This window comes from Vulpes vulpes, chromosome 11, assembly GCF_048418805.1.
Source record: "Vulpes vulpes isolate BD-2025 chromosome 11, VulVul3, whole genome shotgun sequence".
Classification (NCBI taxonomy): Eukaryota; Metazoa; Chordata; class Mammalia; order Carnivora; family Canidae; genus Vulpes; species Vulpes vulpes.
The window spans coordinates 66,193,782-66,220,513 of NC_132790.1; the positions used below are offsets into that span (position 1 = coordinate 66,193,782).

Here is a 26,732-nt window from a genome sequence, read left to right on the forward strand (position 1 = left end):
TACCACCTCACACCAGTGAAAATGGTGAAAATTGACAAGACAGGAAACAACAAATGTTGGAGAGGATGTAGAGAAAGGGGAACTTTCTTGTACTGTTGGTGGGAATGTGAACTGGTGCAGCCACTCTGGAAAACTGTGTAGAAGTTCCTCAGAGTTAAAAATAGAGCTACCCTATACCCAGCAATTGCACTGTTGGGGATTTACCCCAAAGATACAGATGTAGTAAAACACTGGGACACCTGCACCCCAAGGTTCATAGCAGCAATATCCACAATAGCCAAACTGTGTATGGAGCCACAATGTCCTTCGACACATGAATGCATAAAGAAGATGTGGTCTATATATACAATGGAATATTACTCAGCCATTAGAAAAGATGAATACCCACCATTTGCTTCAACACGGAGGGAACTGGAGGGTATTAAGCTGAATGAAATAAGTCAATCAGAGAAGAACAATCATCATATGGTTTCAATCATACGTGGAATATAAGAAATAGTGAAAGGGATTATAGGGGAAAGGAGGGGAACTGAGTGGGAAAAATTAGAGAGGGAGACAAACCATGAGAGACTCCTAACTATGGGAAACGAACAAAGGGTTACAGAAGGGGAGGGGGGGCGGAGGGTTGGGGTAATGGGTGATGGGCACTGACGAGGGCACTTGATGGGATGAGCACTGGGTGTTATACTATATGTTGGCAAATCAAACTTCAATAAAAACAAATGAAAAATAAATAAATAAATGCTCCACCCCAGCAGTAGCACCTGTCACTTCCATTCACAGCTCGCTGATTAGAACTGCTTATAGGCCTGGACTTGCCAAGGGTCTAAGAAGTGCTGTCCCATGTGCTCAGCAGAGGAGAGACTTGGCTGTGGAAGAACTTCTGTCCTTCCTTTCAGGCCTGACTTCATCTGATCCACAGATAGTGTGGCTCTGGTCACTGTTCTCAGTAAATGAAATCACTCCCTTTCTGGAGGCCTCTTGTGTTAAACTAGTTTTGGAAAGGGCAGAACTTCTAATGGCATAAAGATAGCAATTAAAGAGGGTATAGCAGTGGTTAATGAGCTAGCAAGCTTTTCCAAGAGAACTCTGAAGAACTGTTAAATACCAAGTCATCAGCCATGTAAGCCTGCAGTACTTTCAAATGTACGGACCTTTTCTACTTTCACTTTGAGGAAGAGAAAGTTGGCTTGTGTCTACTTCTAAGGTAAATGAAGGTCAGGAAGGCCATAAAACTTATTTTAAGACTGAGCCAGGACAGTGATCTGACAAGGTTGTAGAATACAAAACCTTAATTAAGTTCCCAAGAGAAAGAATCTCACTATTTGCTTATATTATTCTCTGTATGAAGAAAGTCTTTCAAAATTTTGTATCACAAAAATTCTTTGCAATTAACTTAAAATAAGTCATCGTTTTCAAGGTACTTAGATTTATGATGCAAAGGTAGCTTTTAACTTAATTGTTATTTCTTTCCCCAGGACCTTCCACACACACAACAGCCAATTAGGAGAGCCTTCTTTTGCTATTCAGCATGTTTGTAGCTGCTGAAGTGTACTTTAGATCCTTGCTTATGAGATTAGCTAAATTTAGGATCCTTCTCCACTTGCCTGTGAGTTGTCTAGAATGACAAAAAGTTCTGAATAAGGTGGAGGGGAGGGATGTAAGAGATCACAATCTATGTCTATTGACATAGTATTGAAGTAATGTAAGCATAAGCCATCCACATGAGGCATGCAAAATTGTCCTCCAGGTTTAAATTAAGAGGGATCACAGAAATTGACAATTTGTTTCCATGGATATAGAAGGAATTTAAGAACCGTGATGGAAAAAAAAAAAAAAAAGAACCGTGATGATCCACTCAAAAGTCAAACCTCAGAGTATCTAATTTTGCTTATGTTTTGCACTTGTACTTGCTCTCCAGTGAGAGTAACCAAATATTTAAAGTAGGAGCACTACCCTCAGTAACTTGGTAGTCTCTGATCACTTCTTGTCAGTTCTTCAGCTATGCACACCTAACCTGACGGTAATACAGAAGAAATGTTACATACTTAGGCTGAAGAAGAATACCATGATCTCTTCTCTTTTTCCTATCCTGTGTAGTGCCATTTGTTCAACTCACTTACAGCAATGGACAGAGAAGTGGGAATGCCTTTAATGATATGCTGTTTGACTAATGTGCCTTCCTCTCAGTCCCTCTACTGTGGCCTCCTAGCTTTTCCTCAAATATGCCACATCCATCTAGGCCTGCATCACATCATGAAGGTGTTTGGCTCCTGAGAAATTAGAACATCTGTGAACAAGGGATCCCTGGGTGGCGCAGCGGTTTAGCGCCTGCCTTTGGCCCAGGGCACGATCCTGGAGACCCGGGATCGAATCCCACATCAGGCTCCCTGCATGGAGCCTGCTTCTCCCTCTGCCTATGTCTCTGCCTCTCTCTCTCTCTCTCTCTGTGATGACTATCATAAATAAATAAATTAAAAAAAAAAAAAAAGAACATCTGGGAACAATAAGCCCACCAAGCCACTGAGGCGGGTGAGGCTGAAGTAGAGTAGCAGATACTGGGGCATGTATGCTCTAGTTTGTCACAGTGCCAGTGGTGGGCTGCTGGAAATCTTTTAACAACCAGCTCTTGGGAGGGAGGGAGCCCTAACTGGTAGTGTTTGCCAGTTTTGATGGTATAAATACTCCTGCCATTGTTGATTGCAAGCTACCACTGGAGCATCATCCATCTTACACACTTCCTGAAAAGTTAACAATTGGCTCTCATGGGCTGGTACAAGCTGGTTCCAGCATACCACCACACAATGGTCAACACTCTATACCCAAATTATGTAAGTACACGAATTAAACCCATATACTTGTTTCACATGCTACTTTATCCTCTCTGGGCTTTTTAGGCATCCAAATTAGCCACTACTGGAGTAGATGACCCTAGATCTTTCCAACTACAACAGGAAATGATTCCATGGTTTACAGGGAGACTTCTCTGAGAACATTTTCTACATTAATAACAGGACAGTCTGATATTGCTGCACTATTTTTAGATCTAGAAAGGGCTGCCAGAAGATTGAAAATCTTATCTAGATTCAGATTTGACTCTACAATCTTCACCATCTCATCGTTGTATTATTGTAACAGCTTCTTGGATGGTCTCTCCCACTCCAGCCCTTTCTGCAGCTAGGCAGCTATGGGAATAATTGTCCTCCATCAGCTGTGAGAATGAAGCCCTCCATCACCATTTTCATCATGTCATTTCCTTACCAGGCAAGCCTCGGAAGCTTCCTGTGGCTTGTCATATCTAATCCAAACCCTTCAGTTTGGCATTCAAACCTGTCTGCCCATAAGCAATAGTAATAATCCTAGGTATTGTGGCCTCTCACAACACCAGAGGTCTTTGAAATCCCTATGGACCCTCCACGTTGCATCTCAATTTCCTCATTCACAGAAGACAGCAATAACTCTAATTCCCATCTTTCATCAGACTTGCTAGAATACAGAGTATCTAGTAAGCATGTTGTCTGCATACTAAGTCTCAGGGACTTCCAATGTTCTTTTAACACATGCATGTCCTTGATAATCACAAACCCCTGTAAGGACAGATAACACAGAAAAAAATAAACATTTCATTTTAACACTTTGTAGGCCACCAGCAAAACAAATTTTCAAACACCCTGACATTTTCAGAAAGCACAGAGTTTCTCTCTTCCCTGCTTCCACTTGTAGTTCTTGGTATCTTTAATCAGGGTTGATTCTGAAAACCATCTCCCTAGCAAAAAGAATGACAGTCAGAGAATGTCTTGCAAGTGGGGTCCTTTTATGTGTCCTACTTCTCTTGTATCAGGAACTGGAACAAATTCCTTCCATATCATACGCCATGGGTTGAGAAACAGATTCTATTGAGGAAAGAGACACATAGACAGGATATAGAAGATGGTGCTGAGGTCCCAACCTATTGATCCTCTTAGAACACCTGACTTCGCCTATGGCTGTGCTAGACAGTTTCCAGCACATTGAGAGCTTCTCACCTCAAGCCCCTGCCATCTCTCTTCAACTCTGCCTAAGGGGTTTCTCCCAGCACCACCTGAGCTTGCAACTGAGAAATGCAGGGGAATTAACATCCTCCCGGACAGTCCCTACCAATTGTGGGATGGGAGTGAATGGATAAACTCCCAATTCTCCATTCTTCAGAAGGACACTGATGGGCATTCTATATTGTTCCTCAAAAGGTCCCAGAGTCATTGAATCTCATTTTTCCACAGCAGTAACCTATTATTTAACCTATGTTTTATTACTTTCCTCTGTTTTCACCTGTTTCCTTGTTCTCCCCAATAAACTACCTTAACCCATATTTCAGGCTCTGCTTTTGGACAAAACAGAACAAAGGCATAGGGTCAGTGAAGGAAGAGAAGGTATAATCCCCACCCTCCCACTCTCACTATGGATCCTGAACCATCACATGGTCAGGCAGCAATGGTTATTTGTTCCACTGGGGAATTCCCACCCATGTTCCTTATAGATCCTTATAGATCAGTAGTTCTCAACTAGAGGTAATTTTGAGCCCTTAGAGATATTTGGTTCTATCTGGAAACATTTTCAAATGTCCCAACTGGGAATGAGAGTTGCTACTAGCATCCAATGCATTAAGGTCAGAGTACAGCTAAACATCATACAATGCACAGGACAGCCCTCTTCAACAAAGAATTACCTGGGCCCAAACATCAGTAATGTCAAGGTTGAGAAATGTTGTCATAGAACAAGCATGAGAACAACTCTGTGGAGGATGATCAGACCACTCTAGTACCAGTTAGTCTCAAATTGGATGTCAGCTATTTACCAGAGTTATCTCAGCACCATCTGCCCAGCACCTGGAGGCTCTGGGCCCATGGAACATGCAGTCTCCCTGGGAGGAGAAGAAGCCACAGTCCTGTGAGAAGCTGAGGTTGGGGTGAGCCCCTCTTGCTAGGACCAGATAGACCCTAGCTCCAGCTGTTAGTCCAGGTAACTCATAGTAAGTCTTTCAGGTCACTCTTCAATCTTGCACACAGAAAAGATATATACCCTGGCGCTCTTATTCTTCTCCCTAAGGAAAATATTCTTAAGACCATTCTCTAGGCCTATAAACAATTGTAATAATGTAAAAGAAAGACGTATGAAAATGAAAAAGAAAAAAATCCTCCCTTTACAAACTGTCTAATGTGTGAATCAATCATAACCAGAGAGGAAGTCACCCTCCCCTGCCACTGCTCTGTATCCCCACACACCCAACAAACTACAGGGTGAGAAATAAAACCAGATGCTGAGGTTAGCCTATTGCCACCTGGGCTGATTCAAAATGAGTAGAAATGGCTGAGAATCCTCTGAACACAAAGAACATTTTCCATAAAGATTCTAACCCTCAAAGATGCCACTGTGAGTTTCACCAGAAACAAAGAGTAACAACCATGATGGGTAAAAAAAAAAAAAAAAAAAATCACTGGGGCCCCAAGTGGTGGTGGTGGGGGCGCATCTGACAGGACAACCATCCCAAGTGAGTCACGTGCCCTGAGGGATTGAACATATAGCCGCTGCTCGGCTCCTTCTTGGGGACACTTTCAGCCCACACTGCACCTGGAAGGGCACCGCTCAGGAATTCTACGAAAAGATTCCAGGCAAACTGTCACTGCCAAGTAGGCATCTGCCTACCTGCATGGCTCCCTTGGCTGCCTGAGTTCATAAGCTCCACTCCCAAAGGTGGCTTCCCGCCAAAGCTGGGAGCTGGCTACCCAATCCTAACTCGATCTCAGTCTCCCATTAAAGCCCCATGTGCTCGGGAGCAGCTTTGCAAATCGCTAATGGTTTCTTTTTTCGGGAAAAGAGAGAGGCAGGCCAGTGTAGCAGCCAGCTGACTGACAGAAATCCACAAAGCTGGCAGCCGGCCCGGCCCAGAAGACAAAAGGGTCTTTGGTTCACCTGTCAAGACTGTGCTCCTTCCTCAGGTCTCTTCCCGTGGAGCTTATCTGATTCCTCCAGCCAGGTGTGATGGAGCAGAGAGTGCTGACATCATCACGGGGTGAGGGGGTGAGCGGCTGGCTGGGTCGGAAGCCGCCAGGGAAAGCTGGCATAAGACGCTGCTCTCAGCAGAGGCTGCGGCAGCCTGCGTGCGAGACTTGGATCTCTCCTCCAAGCGGGTAGCTCTGAGGAAGAGGGAGGAGCTGGGGGCCAGGGCCGGTCCCCGGGAGGGTGAGGGAGGGAGTTCTCCCTACTTGCCTCTCGCCCTGGCTTCTTCCTTCTGTCAGGCCCTTCCCAGAAGTAAAGGACCCTTTCAAAGCTATGGAGAAACATTTAGCCGGACTTAAGTGAATGGGGCAGAGCCTTTCGTTGTTACTATTATTTGGTGATTCTCTTTGCTGTTTTGACCACCAAATATGCTATTCAGATTTTCTTAGAGCAATGGTGCTCTCAAAGTGTAGCCCCCTGGGCAGGCATCACCAGGGAATGAATTTCCAGACGTGAATTCCTCCCCACTGACTCCCAACCCTCTTAAGTCAAGAACTCCGGAGGGGGGAGGGGAGCACCCAGCAATTGGGTTTTACAAGCTCTCCAGGTGATTCTGCTGCACTCTAAGGTATGCAATCCACTGTTGAGAGGAGCCGAGTTCACTAGGGCCAGGCTTCCCAGGCAATTGCAGCTCCCAGAGAGTTCACACTCCTCAAATGCACACCTTCTATTTAGCCTTGCTCCCTGACGTCGCCTTGGCATTACCACCCCTCTCCCCAAAATATTATTTACTGACTTCAAGCTTTTCAAAATTTGCAATTTAAAGTTCTCCTCTGAGTGTGAATGTTATATTAGCATAGATTTCTCATAGAATGCAAATGTCGCTAGTCAAATGCATTTCAAAGCCAAAAACCCCTTGTACCTGTCATCCCGTTAGTGAATTTATTTTTCCCTAATACAAGCAATCCTATATGAACCTCATCAGCATTTTTTAAACAAAATGGTTACTTGTTTGAAAATGATTGTATGGAGGGGAGGGGAGGTGGAAGAGGAAAGAATATATGTGTATGTGTGTGTGTGTGTGTGTGTGTGTTTGTGTGTGTGTGTATATACACACACATCCCCTCATGGGCCTCCCCTGTGACAATTTCCCCAACCCCCCCAGCCAGAATAAATTCTTCCCAATCTAGCTCCTACAGCATGGGCGAAGATGAAATAAAATGTTATTACTCAATGTTGGCAATAATATGATGAGAGAAACACTTCTCAGGGATGTAAATTAGAGTAAGTTTTCAGGAAAGCCACTGGGCAATAGAACCCATGACCCAGTAAATCTTCTTGTTAGAATCTAACCTGAGGAAAATTTTAGGAAAATAATGGTCAATTTTTTAGGGGATATGTCTAACCCACCAACTGACCATCCTTTTGGTAACTGGCTCCCAGGTGTATTGGTATAATAGCACAAAGGTTGAGGGCAGATTTTGGAGCTCACAACCTAGGTTTGAAACCTGACTCTGAGATAAGACACCTGTGTGACACGGGATAAACAACTTAAATTTTCTGAGCTACAACAGCAGCATCCAATTAAAAAATGATATAAGTACTATCTCTCCCGCGTGTAGGTTGATATGAGATGCCCCATCGTAAGCACTTGGCAGTGGCTGACACCCAGTTCACACTCAGGAATTGTAAACTAGTATTGCTTTATGATTTTATGTCTCTCATCTATAGCTGACTGGCCATAACATAAGCTGGATCTATCAGATTTTTCTCCTGGGAATTTGGCATTGTGACTCAGAGCCAGCTAGTCAGTCTATTTGTTGCTGGGAGCAGAGCATAAACCATATTCTTCCATGTGGACGAAGAACCTGTGAAGCCTCTTCAAAGAGAGAAGTTTTACAACACAGCAGCAAAAGCAAGAAATAGTGTGAGTCCTGGGGGCTTCCCAAGCTTCAGTTCTGCTCTATCCTGGCAGCCTGGCTTTATTCTTGTCCTTGATTTCAGGAAACATTTAGTTCTTTCTAATACCTAGAAGAGCATGATGATTATCGCCTCTCTGTCCCTCAGGTCGAGTCTTTGCCGTCTTCTGTCCTGCTCTGTGCCTTGGGGACTGAGAATGGGATTATCACCACCCACCGCCCCCTCCCCTTTTAACCACACCCCATGACCTTGTGATTTCATTTTTGAGTTCTTTTTTTAATTGCTTCAATCCTATTATGTTTTTCTATAACACAAAGCATATGCATGGGATTTGCTTTTATTCCCTGAGTTATAGTTTTCTTTTAGACTAGGTTCTTTGTCTTTTCCTGTTATGCTTTTTCCCCCTCTGCAGAGCGTTTTACAGCTTCCATGTGGTTTTCTTTTTCATCTCATGGTTATCATGAGACACTTGTCCAGAATTTCTATTTGATCCACTATAGTGTGTGAGTGAGTTCCCTTTAAATTCTTTTCCACTGAGACCTATTTATATATCTCTAAACTACAAATAAAGCCTGGGCATCCCAGGTCCTAGCCAGTTGTTTTTGTTTTCCTTTTGGTGGGTCTAGCAAGCTTGAGTGGAAGAGCTAAAAGAGAATGAAAGAGAGCTCAGCGGAGGATGTAAGCAGCTGCTATTAGAAGACTTGGATTCTCTAATTAGAGTTTCCTGATTTTGACAGATGCCCGTTCTAAACCGGGGCCCATGACACCGACATAACAGTGTATCCCAAGGCCCTGGGAGATGTGCTGGCTATTCAGACTGGGCTCTGATGGAGGAGCCCTGGAGCCTTTCCTTCTCCAGAGAGGAGAAGCCTTTCCTTCTCCATCAGTCGCTCACTTCTCATTTAGCTTTTATACTACCCTCAACCCAGTCAAAAGAGGGAAAAATAGGGGCAGGGACTTCTTTGTTTCATTTCTTTCCAGTTTGAGGATGGTTAATGGAAATAACAGAGATTGTTTGGACTCTGTGGCAGAGACTGTTATGGTCACCAAAACCTTTCTGTCTCCTGGTGGGCACACAGAAAGACTATCTTTCCCAACCTCCCTGGGGGTTAAGGACATCTGGCCAGGTGAAGTTAGCTACTTCTAAGCTTATTCCATAAAAACTTGTCATTTCTGATTCTCTACCCTACTTTCTCTTAGTGAGAGGACTTTGAGGATCTATAAGAGGAAAAATCCATAGATGGAAAGAACCTTGTAGCTACCTCACAAGAATAACCATTTGGGTACATGATGAGTGAAAAAGGAAGTTGCACATAGCATGTAAAACACTGAGCTTTTAGCATTGCATGTTTCAACTATTAGCTTACCCTGAAGAATACATTCACCAGTATTGTTTCCTGAATTTCGTAGCTGTGGTTCAGTGACCTGCCATGTCACATTACAATATTTTAATTCTTTTCTTAGCTGCCACTTGAGAAATGTAGGGCATTCAATTATTCCCTTTTCCTTATTTTGTTCTACTAGTGATCTGCTTTTTGTTTACTTGCTAGTTTTTACTAGTTTTCATTCATTTCATTAGGGATATTCTGTAAAGCCATGCCATGCAGTCATTGTTATCCAGAAGTGACCCAGCATATATTTTTTCAATCTGTTATAACCATTTTTCCATTCTATCTTGCAATGTATGTAGGTAATTACAAACCTGTTTCTTTTCCAGACTGTAAGTTTCTTGGACTCAAGAATGATGACCTAGTTTTCTGGTAACTCTCATGGGTACCACAGCAGCTGGTTCATAGTAGGCACCCAATATTTTCTGCCTAATAGATATACTTGTCCTTAGTAACCACTAGACAACCAGAATTTTGTCTGCAAGCAGCTGAAGGTAAATATAAGTGGTGTAAACATTGATAATAAACATAAAACATAAGCTGCAAATCTTTCTATCTATGGCCATATAGAACATTCTGCCAGAGAACCTCAATTAGTCAACATTCTACCTGCAACAAGAAAAAGTAAGCATAATCTACTGAAGTGCTAAATTCCTTGTCAACTACACAGAAATAATTGACAAATCTACTTCAGCAATAGTAATAGAACCCCAAGTTAAAGATTTGGAACTGTTAATGTTGCGGAGAACAGGCATGCCAGTTTTGCTACCTATTAACAGAGATCTACTATGATACAAAACTCTCAAACTTCCAATAATATAATTCAATTTTTCCTTTAACGTGTGCAATCAGAGGCACCTGGGTGGCTTAGTGTGTTAAGCAGCTTGATTTCAGCTCAGGTTGTGATCTCAGGATCCTGGGATCAAGCCTACATCTCTCTCCCTCTCAAAAATAAAATCTTTTTTAAAAAATAAAATATTAAAAAATTATAAAGTGTGCAATCAACCTCATTACTTTTGTAGTACACTGGTGCAGTACTTCCTAGCACTTCTGAGAATTCTAAAAACCAAAAAACTAAAGAAGCAATGAGATTTGTAAATGGGACCAAGTGGACAATTGCCCACTTCTGACTTTCCCTGGGCTTTCTGAAAAACAGTCTAAGATCCCTATCCATGCACAGAAACTCAAGGCTAAGGCTGATAGTCATGGGAATATGAAGTTTAGGTTGAAACTAAAGTAAAGTTTAGGTTGAAACTAAAGAAAGATCTCGCTTCATTCTTTTTTCATATCATATAAAAGTCTTTTTCTACTAGCTGATGCTCCCAAATGTACCTCTTCTCTGAGCTCCAATCCAACTAAATACTCAAAGTTTCCACATGGATGGTTTCACAGGCATCTGAAAGTGATGTGCAAAAGACAAACTCTTACCTGTGCCATCCCTCTCCTGCCCTAAACCTACATGGGTAGTTGTCACTATCTCAGTGTTTGTCCCCCATCCTGAAACGTGCCATATCACCAGGAGCCATCTTTGATTACATTTTCTTCCTTATTCTATGTATCTCTTCAGAAAGCTCTGTTATCTCTCCCTCTAAGTGTATCTCTCTATCTTTCCTTTACAAAACTAATCTTGGTCTTCATTGCCTTTGACTTGAACCCCAGCCACAGCTTCCTACATGGTTTCCTTCCTGTTTTTGGGTACAGACAGTCTATGTACTAAATACAGCCAATGCTATATTTTAAAATCCAGAACCAAATAATTAGCCTCTGTTTATGAAAGCTTAAAATTTCACCCCTATGCTCTCTATCCTAAACCCTAATTTCACTCTTATGCTCTCTATCCACATTCCTTATCCCTTTCTTCCTTCAAAATTTCCTTTTAGCTATAATTACCATGCTTTCTTTCAGGTTCCCCTGACATGCCAAGCTCTTTTCATTGCATTTGGCTTTTGCATTTGTCATGTAACCTCCTGTTAAATATTTTCCTCATCTTAGAATAGCTAGTTCCTTACTCTTCCTACCTCACTTTAAATATCCCTTGCTCAGAGAAGGCTTCGAAAATCTCCCTCCACCATCTTTTCCATCTAGGACATTGTTCACTCAGTATCTTGCATAATACTTGAAACTTCATGCTTAATAAATATGACTAAATAAATGATTGTGACAACTTCTTAGAGTGAGAGACCCACTGTGATTGAGATGACACTTTTATATTCTTGTTGCTTGTTAATTTATAAGTCAACTGTTACCCATATTTTATTGCAAAACAGGTGGAGTTTTTCATGAAACAAAGTGAAGAGTTATTTTTTGCTCCCCACAAGGAGAAAAAAGTGAGACTAATTCTGGTAGAGAAAGTACTGGTAAGGTCAAGATTTAACAAAGAGAGAAAACAGAAAAGCTAACAGGAAGTGTTGCTTTCTCCATTGTGGAGTAGATGTGAACTCCTTTGTCAATACTATAAAAACCACTTTGCTCACTAAGGAATTTGAGAATATCAAGGGGGTAACTTTTACACCTAGATCAGCATGGTTTAAACCAGTACTCATATAACATAGGGTAATCCATGAAGTGTGCTCACATAAACTAAGAAACCAGAGGATGAGTTTCCTTCACGACCATGTAAAATGAAAGATCTTTAGAATGAGATACAATGTGCACAAAACATTAAAAAAAAAAAAAACTCCATACCTTTGAATACATCAAAATTAAAATTACTTTAAAAACTCACTCTGAAGAAAAGGAAAAGGCAAGCCACAGACAGGAAAATATATTTGCTGTGCATATAACCAACAATACTTTAGTACCCTGAATATATAAAGAACTCTAACATATCTCTTTGGAGAGCAATTCAGCAATATTTGATAAAGCTGAAGATATTCATATCCAGAAACTTAGCAATTCCATTGTAGTCTGTTCCTCTAGAGAACCCTTACACATGGAAACATGGTTAAGAATGTTCTTTGCAACATTGCTTGTAATGGTGAAAAACTGGAGACACCCTAAGAAAATGAATAAATAAATTATGGCAAAATCATACAAAAGAAAATGACACAATAGTTATAAAAATTTAAAACCTGCATAGCAAAACTATTTCTCATTTATGGATGTAAAAGTATGTATTTAAAAATATGGAAACCTGCATGAGAATAAATAAATATCACATTCATGCTAATAGTTCTTTCTGGAGAGGAAGGCAAAGGAAAGGAATTAGTATGCTTTGGGAAAATACCATGATCTGATGAGGGTAGAAGGGGGCATCCATCAGGGTTCATTATGTTTGCATTAAATTCATTCGTATGTGTAAAATCTTTAAAAAAATAAGTTAATTTTTTAAAGATTTAGAAAATAGGAAAAATGTGGAATAAAGTAAGGTAAGACCCAGGCTAGGGTTAGTACACAAAAACCAGACACTGTATACCACCATTCACATGGCAAAAAATGATTCTAACATTAGAACACTTATTTAAATAATCACTTAAATTGTGTTTCCAAATGTAGGCAGTATAAATCCTTGTATGCCGATCATGGTATAGCATGGACTCAGAAATTTCATAACCACAAATTTGGGGAGTTTCAGCAACTGTTGCAACCTCTTCACTTCTACAAAGAAGAATCAAAATCAACTGCCAATGCTACTCCTGCCATTAGGTTCTATGCAGTGTAGATCACTGGAAGAGGTTAAGCATCTTGCCTGGTGGACATATTTCTGGGTTAGTCTGACAGACAGGGCATAAAGTGCATCTCCAAAAGCAAATGAAATTATATTGTCATAAATAGGTAACAGCTCTGGCCAGGGCACAACATGCACATTGCCCAATGAATCACTCTGGGCTGTTCTTTTTGCCTAAAATAATACAGGGTCTTATATGTTAGAGGAAGCCATGAATCTTTCTGCTCTGCAAGCAGCAAGGGCATGCCTCTGCACTGCTAGCTGTGAGAAACCTTCCTGAGATAGAGGGGAGAAGAAAAAAAAACAGAGCAAAAATTTGGACTCTGAGGAGAAAAAAAATGGGTCATGTTTTTGTCTCATCCTGCTCATCTTTGGAGAAACTAAATTCACTTTGAATCAACTAGGGATTTAACCTCCTTCTCCTTGTAAGGAGGCTAATATTTTATCATAATATAAAACGTGACACAATTACAACAGAATTTAAACCAGAGTTGCTTTTGGTCTTTGTTTTTCCAGTTAGCTCTAACAGACACTGGCGCCCAAAAGAAATGAGCAATGTAAAAAGATACTCTTTCTTTTTACTAAGTCAGAATGCTGCATTTCCTCATATTTTCCCAGTAGCCAATAGCCATGACCATTGTGGGGTGATGAGGTCTCCTCCTGGGGGAATATCCCAATCCTCCAGGGGAAAGTTCAGATTTCAGTGCTTTCCTATTCAACTTCCTGTGGCCAGTTTAGTCAATGGAACCTATATTTCCAAAAAAGTGTTACCAGTGTCTCAGCTTCTGGAGCTTAGAGACAGAAAACTTGCAAGGTAGCAAGTACCATGTCATCCCTGCCTTCCACAAAGACTGCTAGGTTGTGTTAACTCCATTTAGAAACAGGCCAAGTACCGGTTGTGACGTAGACTACATTTTATTTTAAACTACCTGCAACCTAGATCATGTAATGTAAATGAATGTGATGCTGTAGGCCCCCAGAGCATAATTTCCCTATTTGAGGATATTCTAGGGGTGATTAGTGGACACTTATTCAGAAGACAATGCACCAGAGATGCTATCTATAAGGCTTCAGCTAGGTCTATGTCTGATCAACACAGAAGTTTGTTAATTAGCATAATGAATATTATACATAGATTTTCATTGGTGAAATCAATGGCTTGTTAATAAGCATAATGGACATTAGATATGGGCTTTCATTAGTGAAAATGATGGTGTTCAAGATACAAGGGCAGGCTCAAATACAGCTGATATATTCCTTCTCTTAAATGAACAGAAAGTTTTAAAAATTTTAGCTCCCCTTCCACCCTTGTTTTCCTTATACCATACTAAGATACCAAGAGTGGAATCACAAATATTACCTATCTCTAATACTAAAAGGAAGCGAATGGTTGTGCATCACCAATTAGGTTTAAGTCAGATTTTAATGTAAGAACTAAAGCAGACTCAAATAATGGCTTAATTAGGGAGCAAAATCAGAAAAGATCTGAGGATATAATTTGGCAATAAATGGCTGATGGGAAAAAGAGAATTAGAGACATGCAGAATTACAGCATCAGATAGAAGAAAATAAAGTATAAAACAGAAGAAGTGAATCTACCAATCAGGAATGAGATGAAAAGAAAAACTGAAAATAAATAGGTAATATTAAAATATATTTTCAAAACATGGTAACAAGATAAAAAAAAAATGACTGCATTTCCTTTGGATGTCATAGGAATATTGTCTAGCAGGTTTTCCCCAGGATTACTTAATTTTCTAGGAGAAGGTGTCTTTGACTATTTACCATTGATTAGAACTTATAACCTTAGATGTTAAATGTTAACTCTAATCTTTGATAAAAATACAAATGATATCTGAATGGTAGAAACAGTTATGCCAAAAGTTATCATTTTTAATATTTATATTCTTACCATTTTGCCAGTTTTATTGCCCTGTAGGAAGTGAACAATTTTATATTTAAATTTAGCAATCTTATTTCAGCAGTAATTCTTTCAGAGCCTGTGTATACTTAGCTTTTCAAATTCTCTTTGAATCAGCTTTAATATCCTGCTGCTTCCTTCGTTAATGAGTTAAATAAGTCTTTGACATGATAGTCATGTTTTAAATTTTTTTTAATTATACTTTGGGAGAAAACTGGAAGGGTTGCCAAAACATTTGAGTAGCTTACAGTGCTCAAATACCTCAGAGACAGATTGTTGTCTTACTATTATTACTCTCCAAATACCTACATAGAAAGATATTAAATGTTTTCTTTGGAAGAAAATATTTTCATTCCCATTTCACAGAGAAGAGAACTGAGCTTGAAGAGGATAAGAAATTTCCTCTTATTAAATATACCAGAGCCTGAACTCAAAAGGTTGCCTGAGTATTTTCCTGAAGTTATACAACCTTTAGATTCCATGAATAGAATTACAAAATGAAATTAAAGAGTTGTCACATAAATCCACTTCCATCTCAAGCAACCTCTCAGTGCCACCATTCTGTTGCTCCAGGCATTTTGCTGATGCCATTCAGTGCAGTCTGGCCAACACTTCCACTGCCTGAGGCTGATTTTCTTCCAGCAGTGAGGTGATCTGCATTCTCATCAAGAAAACAAGGATGTTTTATGGGCTCCTTCCTACAGCTCTTTCCTAATAGTAGGATGAAATAATCTTGGCTCTGGTTCTAACTAGGGCATTTAGAGAACAATGCAATTATCATTGCAATTTTTGAATTGTCAGAGAATGAAAATAAAAATAAATCCAAGGAGATCAAAATGTTCTAAAACCAACATTCTCCCCCATTTTGAGATCAAAGTTTTAAAAAATGGTATCTTCCACCTCATTTTTTCACTTTCTCTCTTCATTTAAAGCATGGTTGACTTAAATATACAGAGAGAGGGCTGGACAGTAAAAATTCAAGAAGACCCCCATAAAAGAGACTGGTAGGTGAAGATCCGAAATATGTGTTGATTCTCAAACACTTCCAATTTGCTGTATTTTGTGGGTGCCCTGCACTATGCTAAATACATCCACCTGAAGAATTCTGGGTCTACTTTAAAAAGAAAAAGTGAAGTAATAGCCATGTAACAGGAGAGATGGTAGCTACACTCCTGGTGAACATGCATACTCTTTAAACTTGTTAAATCACTAAATTGTATAATGGAAACTAATGTAACATTACGTGTCATCTACACTCAAATAAAAAAAAAAGTGAACACAGAGCAGACATGCAATGATTTAGTATTGAATGTTATGAAACAGTCCCTAACTATTAGGGAAATTCAGAAAGACGCGGTGGGAGGTGGGGGGTAGAGTAGGGGAAACAAGTGATCCATGAGGCAGGTTAGTTCAAATGCAGAGATCAAAGCCCATCAGGGTTTCCAGTACTTTATAAAGTTGCAGAGCAGGAAGTATTTCCAAGGGTAAGGTAGATCTGTCTGCAAAGTTTGTATTGAGTGCTTTGCCATGTTGTATATATTTAATTTCATCTGGTCATCAGTCATGTGAAACATATAAAAATTACACCCATTTTGTAGATGAGAACACTGATATGGTGGTCAAGATTTTTACCTGGGGATTACTGAGTTCAATCCCTGTGTATGTGTGTGTGTGTGTATGTGCACATAGAGGGCAGCAGGGCCATGCCAATGCCAGGGTGGAATTGAGATGGTCACTTAGTGACATCACAAGGTACCAAGAAACCTTGGTGGGAAGCTGCAGTCTGGGTTTGAGAAAAACAGGCATTAGAGTATGGTTGTGGATTTTTTTACTTCACTCCATGGCATGACGAGATCACAGTGTAGGATAGAAAAACAAAGAGAGGGAAAGGAGAATCTGGACTGCAGATACATATTTCTTGCCATCTCCAAAAAATAAGTTCCATCTATTTAAAAAATATATACAATCCACTCATGACATGGGCAAAAGACATGAAGAGAAATCTCACAGAGGAAGACATGGACATGGCCAACATGCACATGAGAAAATGCTCCGCATCACTTGCCATCAGGGAAATACAAATCAAAACCACAATGAGATACCACCTCACACCAGTGAGAATGGGAAAAATTAACAAGGCAGGAAACCACAAATGTTGGAGACGATGCGGAGAAAAGGGAACCCTCTTACACTGTTGGTGGGAATGTGAACTGGTGCAGCCACTCTGGAAAACTGTGTGGAGGTTCCTCAAAGAGTTAAAAATAGACCTGCCCTACGACCCAGCAATTGCACTGTTGGGGATTTACCCCAAAGATTCAGATGCAATGAAACATCGGGACACCTGCACCCCGATGTTTCTAGCAGCAATGGCCACAATAGCCAAACTGTGGAAGGAGCCTCGGTGTCCATCGAAAGATGAATGGATAAAGAAGATGTGGTTTATGTATACAATGGAATATTACTCAGCCATTAGAAATGACAAATACCCACCATTTGCTTCAATGTGGATGGAACTGGAGGGTATTATGCTGAGTGAAATAAGTCAATCGGAGAAGGACAAACAGTGTATGTTCTCATTCATTTGGGGAATATAAATAATAGTGAAAGGGAATATAAAGGAAGGGAAAAGAAATGTTGGGAAATATCAGGAAGGGAGACATAAAGACATAAAGACTCCTAACTCTGGGAAACGAACTAGGGGTGGTGGAAGGGGAGGAGGGCGGGTGTTGGAGGGGAATGGGTGACGGGCACTGAGGCGGACACTTGACGGGATGAGCACTGGGTGTTTTTCTGTATGTTGGTAAATTGAACACCAATAAAAATTAATTTTAAATATATATATATATACTTTTGCCCTTATATAGCTATATATACTCCTTTACAATTTTTTTAATTATACATTTTGGTTAAATGTAAATCAATCTTAAAGAATAATTTGTGAGCTTGCTTTATAACTTTAACGATATGTAGGGACACCTGGGTGGCTCAGCCAGTGGTTGAGTGTTTGCCCTCAGCTCAGGGCATGATCCCAGGATCCTGGGATCAAGTCCCACATCCAGCTCCCTGCAGCAAGCCTGCTTCTCCCTCTGCCTGTGTCTCTGCCTCTCTCTTTGTATCCCTCATGAATAAATAAATACAATCTTTAAAAAAATAAAAACTTTAAAGATATTTAAAATGTTATATCTTATTTGTTGCTAATAATGTTACAAGAGAGGGAGGGTAGGGTTTACTTAGTCATTGTACAGATGAGGGAAATGAGACACAGAAAGTTTCAGTGCTCCCCCTTCTCTGTCTTCAGTTGCCATGAATGATACCATTACTTGTCTATTAGAGTCAAACAAACCAGACATTTGAAAATCATCCTTGACCTCTCTCTTTTCCATATGGCCTAACTCCAATAAGCCACCATGCCTGCATCATTTTCATAATGCTCAGATGCCATACCCTACCCTCTGCATAGACTGTCATAACTAAGGCAACCATCACTCCATCATTTATATCCAGATTATTCCACCAATGTAAAATGGACCAACCTGCCTCTGGTCTCACTAATGCCCAATCTCTTTCCCAACTACCACCATTTTGTGAAAAGTTAATCTGAAATATCTAAGCCACCGTATCAATTCATTCTTATTTTTATGAATAAATATAAACTCCTTGTTAGAGCATATAAGATCCTTCATGACGCAGCCTTCATGAAACCCCAGTGTTATCTCTTGCCATTTATCTTCTACTCTGATGAATCAGCCCCCCACCTCATGCATATCTTCTGGCCACAAGAATACTTCCTGATGGTACCAGAAGCTTCACACTGGAAATCTCTGCATGTGTTGTTCTCTGGGCCTAGAATACACATCCTCATTGTTCTCATAGGTCATTTACTGTTCAGTCCTTCAAAATTCATTAGCTATGCCTCCTTCTCCAGGAAGCCTTTCTAGCACCTCCTAGACTAGCATAAGATGACTTTCTATATGTACTTAGTCATATCATAGCACTTACCACTCATAAAACACACTCTGTTTTCCTGTTCATTAGTCTTATCACTAATCTCTATGTCATCACATGTCTTGAGATTGTTTGAATGTGTGTACCATCCATTCCTATAACAGCTCTTAAAATGCATTAAGATACATATACATCCTGGGATCCCTGGGTGGCGCAGTGGTTTGGCGCTTGCCTTAGGCCCAGGGCGCGGTCCTGGAGACCCGGGATCGAATCCCACATCAGGCTCCCGGTGCATGGAGCCTGCTTCTCCCTCTGCCTTTGTCTCTGCCTCTCTCTCTCTCTCTCTCTGTGACTATCATAAATAAAAAAAAAAAAAAAAAAAAAAAAAAAAAGATACATATACATCCTAATACATTAAGAGATTTTTACTGGGTAGAGCACTTGACTGGGCTGTAGGAAGCCCAAAAGATATAAGATATGTTCCTTGTCCTTGAGCGAGATTTCTATGAACTTGAAACACAAGAAAACTCAGGGAAAAATAACATATACCCAACATAGTAGATTGATTGATGGTCCCATAAAAGACATATCTACTGAGAACCTGTGAATGTAATGATATGTGGAAAAAGAAATGGTCTTTGGAGATGTAATTAAGTTAAGTATCTTGATATGAGATCATCCTTGCCCCTGAGTGGGCCCTAAATGTAATGACAAGTGCCTTTATAAGAGAAGATACTAACAGAAGAGTAGAAACAGTGGAGAATGTGATGTGAAGACAAAGGCATAGGTTAGCACCAAGTGTCAGTGAGTCAAACAATGCAAAGGACTATCCACAGCCACCAGAAGCCATGAGGGGTATGGAACAGATTCTCCTAGAGCGTCCAGAAGAAATCAAGCCCAATGACATCTTGATTTTGAACTTCAGGTCTTCAAAACTGAAGGTGGATTACTTTCTGTTGTCTGAAGCCATCCAGTTTATGGTAATTCATTATAGCAGCCCTAAGAAATTAATATACCAGATATTAACAATAATAAAACAAGATCTCACTTATTTTCAATGTGCTTTTCATAGGTTAACACATTTCCAACAATTTAAGATGAGATCCTTTTCTTCTGCTTGTATGCTCTTTTTCCAATCATCAGACCCTAACAGGGATATGTATGTAGAGACGCACTAAATGCTTCGTAAATACTGATTGACAGATAACTGTATTTTGTATGATAAGAGAGAAATGATACTACAAGCGAAGCAAAGTACAGAAATGTGTGACTTCTTTACTTCTTAAAAGGAAAAAAATCTGTCAGAAACAGGAAAGAACTGTCAAAAGTACATGGTATTGAGTACAGATATTATGAAACAAGTCACAGTACAAGATGGTTTGTGACAGTGTAAATGCATACATTTTACTTCATGTTAGCAAGTAGGTATCTACTACCTCGTCCAAATTACATGTGCTCCTCTCAACTCTTTAATCATGATTTGCAGTAATCTCTAATTCAAGAGAGATAAGTTTATAACTGATATATTTCAGAGCTATTTAGGACTTTAACACTAGGGAAAATAGGTTCTTTGCAAAAAAAGGGGAGGAGGCAAATAAAAGAAGGAAAAAATATATGATAAACACTATTACCTGGAAATGACAAAGCTAGATGAAAAAAGGCAGCCAAACCTTTCTCCTTTTATGATTTGAAATTCAATAACCTGCATCTTTCATTGGTGCCAAATGTTGTACTTCCTACCGAGGAAAAAAGTCCCTGAACTCACAGAACTTGTATTCTAGGACAGCTCTTATAAAGCTACAATGCATTATATAAATAGGTAATAAAAATAGCAATGAAATCATCTGCTTCCACACAATGTTAATAGTTAATAATTATTGAGTGTTTTATTATATAATAGGCACTTCCTAGGCTCTTTTCAAATTAATTTATTCAATACAACAATCTATTATTATCTCTATTTTACAGAACAGGAAACTGAGGCAAGGGAAATGAAGTAAATTGTCTGCTGGATGAACCAATCAGGAAGTGGTAGAGACAGGACTGAAACCCAGCAGCCTAGTTCCAGAGCTCTTGGTTCAATTACTGTATTATCTTGCATCTAGATGTAATAAGAGTGACTTGCAACAATAAAAAAGAAAAATTATCTTATGGAATGAATTAATCAGTCTTTACTCCACATCACAAAGCACAAATTAACCACTTCAGTCTCACACATACCATATACAAATGTGGAAAATAGTAACATGTACTTTGCAGGATCCAAATGAGGATTCAAGAATAGGACAGATATGAATGTGCCTAGCATAGTGCTTGAAACAAAAAATAAATTTAATAAATACTGAATTTTTAAAAAAATATATACACAGATTATTCTATGGCCCCTTTCCCTATCTTTAAGCATTTGTTTAAAATTGGGCTGAAAATGCATAAAGATCACACTAAAATCTCCAAAGTACATAATAAATCCCTAAGTCATTGCCTACAACAGAAAAACATGTTATATTTTCACTAAATTACTTAATTTTCTTCCTGGGCACATAGGAAGACTACATTTTGTAGTCCACCTTGTATCTAGGAGGAGCCATGAGATCTCTTTTGGCCAATAGAATCTGAAAGAATATGGTGTATATTACATCTAAAACACTTCCAGATCTAATGTATTAGTTCTGGCAGATCAATTCTTCAAATGAGAACAACTAGAAAAATTAGATGGAATGGAAAAACAAAGCAAAACAAAACAAAAACTAAAAACAATCTCTTTGAAGCCATCAAAGATGTTAGAAGGCATGGCACTTAAAAAGGGAGATGGAACTTAAAAAGAAACCATGATGCTACCAAGCAGAAACAAATCACTGAAGTGAGCATGACTTTCTATACTACTTATATCAATCTAATCATTTACCAATGTGTATGACAAAGTGGCCAAATTTGGAGAGACAAGAGCAGAAAGCAGCTCCTGGGAAACAGAAAAGTTAAGCATATCTTTTGGCACTACATCACACTGGGGGATAAAATCAGAAGTTTAGTGTCCACTTCAGTGCAGAATCTCTGCAGGATCACAATCTAGAGTTAGAACAAAGCAAAAATGGACAAGATCTTACAAGGACTAGAAACTCAGCCTTAAATCAGCTAATTATTTGGCCAGAAAACAAACAAAATCTTTTATGGAAAAATAGAATCCACAGACTCTAATATTTGTTAACAAAATGTGTGGCATTCAGTTCAGAGTTACCAAATGTATAAAGAGACACAAAAGAAAAAGAATTAACAGAGACAGACCTATGGGTGATCCAGGTATTTGAGGTACCAGACACAGACTTTAAAATAACTGTGATTGGTATGTTCAGGAAAACTGAATCAAGATGAGGATTTCACCAGAGAAACTGAATCTGTGTAAAGTTAAATGGAAATTCTAGAATTAAAAAAATATATATAATCACTGAAATTAATACAACTTAGAATTCTATACCAAGTGAACATCAATAATAACGGTGAAAGTTTAAGGAGCTTAGAAGTCACCACTGTGTTCCAACAAGTACAAACTAAACAGACTAAAAAATCAACAACTCTCCTTGGGGGAGAGGGGAAGACAAAAGACAAACTGCTGCCCCCAGACTGGAGAGATGGGTGAACACAGATCACCAGAGCTTCCCAGAGCAGAGACTCATGAAGAAATTGCCACAAGAACCAGTGCTGGGGTAAGAAATTTTGAACTGTAATTGAAAGAATTGCGGGAGGCTCAGTGTAGACAACTATTAAAGTTAAGAACTCCAAGGGCACCAAGGCAGAGGGAAGATCCACAACATTGTGAGATTCACCTCTAGATGCTCAACCAGATTCCCATAGTCAATACTGGGAAAAAAAATCAATCCCCTCAGGCTTCCTGCAAGGAAAGAGAATAAGGAACCATTTTGAAATAAACCAGAGTACTCTGTTCTTCTTAACAAGGCCTGTTCTTAGGGAAATCTAGTTAACCAGAACCTAAACTGCTGGGGTATTATCAAAGCCTAAATTGCCTGGGAAAAAGACAATACCCAACTCTAGTTCATTGGTGTCATCCTGTCTCACTTAAATGGGAAGAAGAAACAGAAAAGCCCTTGTGAAGTTCACTGCCCAGAAACACAGGATCACTGAGAGATAGACCTAATCACTGGACTATAAAATGCTTCCCCTTTCCCAAACCTCTCCACCAGTAAAGGCCTATTCACTGGAGTTGCTTTTACCCAGTACCCGTGTGTGATTATCAAGAAAAAATTAAAAGATATACCAAAAGGCAAAAATATAGTTTGAAAGGGCAGAACAAGCACCAGGATGCTTGGTACACCAGAAATGTACCAGATATGCCAGGGATGTTGGAATCATCAGACTGAGTATTTGAAATGACTATGATTAATATGCTAAGAACTTTAATGGATAAAGTAGAAAGCATACAAGAACAGATGGGCAATGTAAGCTAAGAGATAAAAATTCTAATAAACAACCCCCCAAAATGCTAGAGATAAAAAAAGATTAAAAAAAAAACACTGTAAGAGAAATGAAGAATGACTTTCATAAGTTTATACAGACTGTACATAACTGAGGAAAGAATCAGTGAGCTAGAGGATATAGCAATAGAAACATCAAAAACTAAAAAGCTAAGAGAACAAAGATGAAAAATAGAGAGCAGAATTCTAGGGACTGCTGGCAACTACAAAAGGTGTAACGTACACATAATGAGAATACCAAAAGGAGAAGAAAGGAACAGAAGAAAATATGAAACAATAATGACTGAGAATTTCCCCAAATTAATGTCAGACACCTATCCACAGCTCCAGGAAGTTCAGAGAACACCAAAGAGAATAAATGTCAAAATATCTACACCTAGGAATATCATCTTCAAACCAAAGAAAATCAAAGACCAAAAAAAAAAAAAAATCTTAAAAGAAGGAAAGCAAAATAACACATTATCTATAGAGTAACAAAGATAAGAATCATACCTTACTTCTCAGAAACCAGGAAAAAGAGTGGAGGGAAGTATTTAAAGTATTGAGGGAAAAGGGAAAGAAAAAAATAAGATATTTCATAATGGACAAAACCCAAAGAATCTGCATTACATGACTTTTTACATTGTTTTACTTTGTGAAAATTCATCATGAACATAATAACAGGGTTTTTTTTCCTAAAATGTCTACAGAATAGTGAGAAGTAGGGGAGATGAAAAATAGCAAAGCTTTAATGACTATATTCACTCTCCCACTGCAAACCACCTGCCACAGGCTCAAGTTCTAGATAGGAAAACTAATTAACCTCAAGTCGTGTTCACAACTTTGCTAATTACAAAAGACTGGACATTTCGACTACTGGATTTTCAATTACCTAAATGTAACCAGAAAGTGCGTGGGGTTCCTGAGCCTTCATTCAGGGTCAGTGCTTTAAGAACTAGGCAATATGGCACTCAGTGACCTTTCCGAGTCATTGGCCAGGCAGATCCCTGAGGCAGGCACCAGGGATCCTATACCAAATGTTTCAAAGTCTTTTAAAAAATATTTGGGTCCCCATGAAGCCCTATTCTACCCAAGTTTATCAAGAGATCTGAGTAGGAATGGGGTTGATGGGCTTGATCAGTTATAAAATTAGGAGTGCTGATGAAGGAAGTAAAGCTCTGAAAGCTTCGAGTCCTGCACCTGCTCATGGTCATCACTAACCAGCTTTATTTACAATACACATCAGAGGGAACATCAGTCTGGCTGTAAATCTCAGTAAGCTCTGTTAAATGGGAACATGGAGCATTGCTGTAAACTTGTAAACATGTCATTTCCTTTGTGACATGAATAAGGTATCTGTGAGGTACACCAAACAAACAAAAAAATTGGGCAACAAAAAAGTGTTGTGCTTATAATTATTTTTTAAACCCTCCTGGGATGATGTCTGCTTGCTCTTTTCTTGTCTTTGCACTCAAGGCAGAAGATGCAGTGAAGGACCTAAGTCACAGCCTGGAACATAGCTGCCTCATCATGAAAACCAACTCTGGACTTTTTGTGAATCATAAACTTTTATTGAATACAGTTAGTATTTTAAGGCTCTTTGTTACATGCCCCACATAACTAATTCACTGTTATTAGAACTTTCAAGGTAAACAAAACCACCAAAGACTCAATGATGAAAAGGGAGAAAAATGTGGCAAAAAAATGTAACTTACATTCATCAAGTATTAATGAATTTTTTGCAAAATTCTCTGCTGATAATAACTAAAATTCCCTAGCATTTATCACTAGCTACTGGCAATGTTACCTTCTTTAGATACATTGTTTCAATCAATTTCTACAAACGCCCTTCCAGGTGAGAATGATCAGTATTATTACACAGATAAAGGTAAATGTAGAATAGACTGACATTTATTTTTAAAATTCCAGGATAGTTAACATACAGTGTAATATTAGTTTCAGGTATACAATATCATGATTTACCAGCTCTATATATTGTTCACTGCTCATCAAGATGAGTGTACTCTTAATCTCCTTCACCTAATTCACTCATCCCCTCACCCATCTCCCCTCTGATAACCATCTGTTCTCTAAAGTTAAGGTCTTTTTTTGGCCTATTTTTTTCTATTTCTCACTTTGTTCACTTGTTTTGGTTATTAAATTCCGCATGTAACTGGAATCATAAGGTATTTCTCTTTCTCTGACTTATTTCACTTAACATTAGACTCTCTAGCTCCATCTATGTTGTTGCAAATAGCAAGATTTTGTTCTTTTTTATGACTGAATAAAATTCCATTGTATATATTACTCAACTTTTTTCCATTCATATATTAATGAGTACTTGGGCTGTTTCCATAATTTGGCTATAGTATATAATGCTTCTGTAAACATAGGAGTGCCTGTATCCCTTTGAATGACTATTCATTATTTGGGTAAATATCTGATAATCATAGGGAAGTTCTATTTTTAACTTTTTGAGGAACTTCCATGTTGTTTTCCATAGTGACTGCACCAGTATGCATTTCCACCAACAGTACTAAAGGTTCCTTTTTCTCTACATCTTCACCAACACTTGTTGTTTCTTGTATTTTTAATTTTAGCTATTCTGGCAGGTGTGAGGTAATATCTCATTGTAGTTTTAATTTACATTTCCCTGATGATGTGTAATGTTGAGCATCGTTGCATGTGTCTGTTGGCCATCTGTATGTCTTCATCAGAGAAGATCTATTTTTAAATGGATTATATGGTTTTGGGGTGTTGAATTGTGTAAGTTCTTTATTTACTTTGCATACTAATCCTTTATTGGATATGATATTTGCAAATACCTTCCATTCAGAAGGTTATCTTTCAGTTTTGTTGATTCTTTCACTGTACAAAAGCTTTTTTATCTTGATGTAGTCTCAATAGTTTAATTTTTGTTTCCCTCACTTCAAAAGACATATCTAGAAAAAATAGTATGACTTATCAGAGAAATTACTGCCTGTATTCTTTTCTATGATTTCTATGGTTTCAGATATCTACTCATTCATGAGAAACACAGAGACAGACAGAGACACAGGCAGAGGGAAAAGCAGGCTTCTCGAGGGAGCACTTATTCCCAGGACCCCAGGATCATGCCCTGAGTCGAAGGCAGACACTCAACCACTGAGCCACCCAGGCATCCCCATGGTTTCAGATACCACATTTAGGCCTGTAATACATTTTGACTTTATTTTTGTGTTTGGTATAAGAAAGTGGCTCAGTTTCACTCTTTTGCATGTAATAGTCCATTTTTCCCAGCACCATTTGTTGAAAAGACTCTCTTTTTCTCACTGCATATTCTTCTAGCCTTTGTCAAAAATTAATTAACGATACAGTGTGGTTTTGTTTTGGAAATTTCTATCTTATTCTATTGATCTATGCATCTATTTTTATGTTAATATCATACTGTTTTGATTGTACAGCCTTGT

At 39.0% G+C, this 26,732-nt stretch overlaps 1 protein-coding gene and 1 pseudogene across 20 annotated transcripts in view; one reads left to right on the forward strand and one right to left on the reverse strand.

Moving 5' to 3' along the window:
- RBMS3 (RNA binding motif single stranded interacting protein 3) overlaps positions 1-26,732 on the reverse strand; it is a 1,278,291-nt gene that overhangs the window by 1,053,019 nt on the left and 198,540 nt on the right. For 2 of the 20 annotated variants that reach the window (XM_072726648.1, XM_072726647.1), the window contains exon 1: positions 5,950-6,135. The exons of the other annotated variants lie outside the window; for them this stretch is intronic. The gene's annotated coding sequence lies outside the window, so the exon portion shown is untranslated. Of the gene's footprint in view, positions 1-5,949; positions 6,136-26,732 lie in introns of those variants that run through there. 20 annotated transcript variants of the gene reach the window in all.
- Positions 24,321-24,503, forward strand: LOC112925572 (ATP synthase subunit ATP5MJ, mitochondrial pseudogene; annotated as a pseudogene).